The sequence below is a fragment of the Eschrichtius robustus genome, chromosome 3, assembly GCF_028021215.1.
Source record: "Eschrichtius robustus isolate mEscRob2 chromosome 3, mEscRob2.pri, whole genome shotgun sequence".
Lineage (NCBI taxonomy): Eukaryota > Metazoa > Chordata > Mammalia > Artiodactyla > Eschrichtiidae > Eschrichtius > Eschrichtius robustus.
In genome coordinates this window covers 176,833,324-176,836,556 of record NC_090826.1, presented here as the reverse complement: position 1 = coordinate 176,836,556, position 3,233 = coordinate 176,833,324, and the positions used below count along the sequence as shown (strand labels likewise).

At 35.0% G+C, this 3,233-nt stretch overlaps 1 pseudogene; it reads right to left on the bottom strand.

Moving 5' to 3' along the window:
- Positions 1-2,002: 2,002 nt before the first annotated feature.
- On the bottom strand, positions 2,003-2,844 carry LOC137761633 (poly(A) polymerase alpha pseudogene; annotated as a pseudogene).
- Between the last annotated feature and the right edge of the window lie 389 nt (positions 2,845-3,233).

The window sequence follows — 3,233 nt, the reverse complement described above, 5'->3', positions numbered from 1 at the left end:
TTCATTGATCAGTAGTTTGTTTATATTCCTAAGTGGTACTACATTATAGGATTATACCACAATTTGTTTATCCATTCTTCGTTAGTTGACATTAGGGTAGTTTCCAATTACTGGCTATTACATGTAAAAATGCTGCAAATATACTTGTGCCTGCCTTTGGATTTCTCTTTTCATTTTTCTTGTGTAAATACTTAGGAGTGGAACTGCTAGGTCATAAAATTATTATAGTTTAATTAAAGAAGGTGCTGCCAAAGTTTTTTTTCCAAAGTGATTGTACTATTTTAAGCTTCTGTCAGCAATGTATGGAGAGTTCCTGTTGTTCCACATTCTTATCAAACACATTTGTTGTCACTGTTTTTACCATTTTATTGGGGTTTTTGTCTTTCTTCTATTTTTGATTTACAGGATATCTGAATATCTTCATTTATTTTGGAAAGAAGTCCTTGTGTGTATATACATATACATATATATGTATAATATATACTAAAATCATATAATAATAATTTATTTTGGAAAGAAATACTTGTGTATATATATACACGCATATGATAATAGTAGTAGTAATAATAATAATAATAATTATTATTATTATACTTCTAAGGCTTCCATAACAAAATACCACAGACTGGGTGGCTTAAACAACAGAAATTTGTCTCTCAAAATTCTGGAGGCTAGAAGGCCAAGTTCAAGGGGTCAGCAGTTTTGGTTTCTCCTTAGACCACTCTCCTTGCCCCCACCTTATCGCTATGTTCTCACATCGACTTTTCTCTAAGTACACACATCCTTCTCTCTCTCTCTTCTTATAAACATCCAGTCATATTGAATTATATCCTTCTTTAACCTTTATTAACTCTTTAAAACCCCATCTCCAAATATATCAAATTGGGGGGGTTACAGCTTCAACATATAAATTTTGGACAGACAATCCAATATACACATAATGGCCTGATTGTGTGTGTGTGTACACACACACGCACACACATATAAATAAATATATGTGTGTGCGTGTGTGTGTGTGTATATATATATATATAAATATTTCCCCATCTTGGTCTGTCAATTCATTTTGTTAAAAGTATCTTTCGATGGGCAGAAGATTTTAATTTTGAAGGAATCCAATTTGTGTTTTTTCAAAAATTGTGTATTTTCTGGGTTCAATTTAAGAAATATTTGTCAAAAAAAAAAAAAGAAATATTTGTCCACTTGGGACTTCCCTAGTGGTGCACTGGTTAAGAATCCACCTGCCAATGCAGGGGACCGGGTTCAGTCCCTGGTCCAGGAAGATCCCACATGGCACGGAGCAACTAAGCCTGTGTGCCACAGATACTGAGCCTGCACTCTAGAGCCCGTGAGCCACAAGTACCGAGCCCGTGTGCTGCAACTACTGAAGCCTGCATGCCTAGAGCCTGTGCTCCACAACAAGAGAAGCCACTGCAATGAGAAGCCTGCGTACCACAACGAAGAGTAGCCCCCGCTCGCCACAACTAGAGAGAAAAGCCCACGCGCAGGAAGACCCAACACAGCCAAAAAAAAAAAAAAAAAACATACAATTTCTCAAAAAAATAAAATAAAATAAAACTTTGTCCACTCAAAATCTGAGAAAATATTCTCCCATGTTTTCTTCTAGGAACTTTATATTTGTGTTTATATTTATCTCACTGATTCATCTCAAATTAATTTTTGATGTATGGAGAGAGATAAGTGACAAATTTCAACTTTTTTATATGTTTATAAGTTGTTCCAGCCATTTGTTTCAAAGACTTTCCATTTTCCTTTAGTTTTCTTTGAGGAGATTTTTAAAAATATTATTGACAATTTAAATGTCTGTTCATATAAATATCTTCTGTACTTTTCTATCCTCATGTTCATACCACACTCTTTTGGTTAATGTGAAAATAGAGTAACTCACAATCAATTAGTGTATGTCTTTTTAATGATCATTTGGCTATCCAATATTTTTTAAATGTAAGACATATTTTTTTATTTTAAAATTAATTTTATTTTAATATACTCTAAACACATACCATTTAGAAAACACCAAGGAAAATTTATGTACAAAAGTTGATGCTATTGCATTTGGATAAAGTTGACGGGTTCCTGTTACTCACTTAGCCCAGGAAATACCACCAAGGAAACCTAATATATTGGAATAGATGTTGTGGAGTTTGGCCCCCAGTTTGATAGCTCTCAGAGTTAACCTGAAGTTGTCAATGATTAGAACTAGATGTGAAATTTCATTGGTTCCCCTGAAACTGTTTAGATCCCTTACACATATTCTATCTACTTTTTAAGCAGACTGTCATCTCCTAGGTCCAAATCTTCTGGAATAGTCTGCAGTGCTAATCTTGCAAACAAAATATCAATCCCTAAGCTATCAAAGCACAGTTTGATAACTGGCACAAATGCCTCAACAGCTCCTAAATCTTTCACTTCTTCCTGTAATTTCAATTTATAGAATGAGGTGAAAAAGTCACTTCAATCAATCTCTCTTGGTGCAACACACATCAATATTGGCAACTTTTGTATATATTCCTAATCTGTAAGATCCAAGTGTAAAAAAATTTTCCTCCAACATTTTCAATCACAGATTGTGGAAGATTCTTGTTTTCACAGATTTCTTGTATTCACTCTTTTACCAGGTTACATTTTCCAAAGTTAGACTCTTGCATTGTTGTTCCCGTTACTCTTCAAAAACCCCAAAGGGCTTTGGAATCTCAATTAGCTTCTGTGTAAGTTTGAAGTCAGTCTCCTTTTGGGTCCGCTAAACTGATAGCGCAGAATGCTGTAGTGTTTCTGTAGTGGCTGTGTTTGTTCTGATTCCTGCGTTGTTACTGGAAATGACATCATCTCCTGCGCAGGCACCACCCAGTAACTTCCCCAGTACAACAGTTGTCACCGAGGACCTGGACACGATCCACTGAGCTAAAAAGGAGGGAGGGGGTTCTGCCTCGCCCTGAGTTCAACTGCCTAAATATAAGATATATTTTAAATGCATCTTGTCAATTTCTGCAAAACGACTACCAGACTTTGGAGGTGAATATTTTGGGAAAAAGGACATCTTACAAATTTGAGTCTTCCTATTTATGAAGATTGATCCATCTTTTCATTTGTCTTTTTTTTTTTTTTCCCCCTTTCAGTGGCTTTGGGAGGTTTTAAACATAGAGTTCCTACAACTTTTGATACATTTAAACCCAAGTATTCTATTTCCTGATCTTGTTTTAATGGGAAATGCT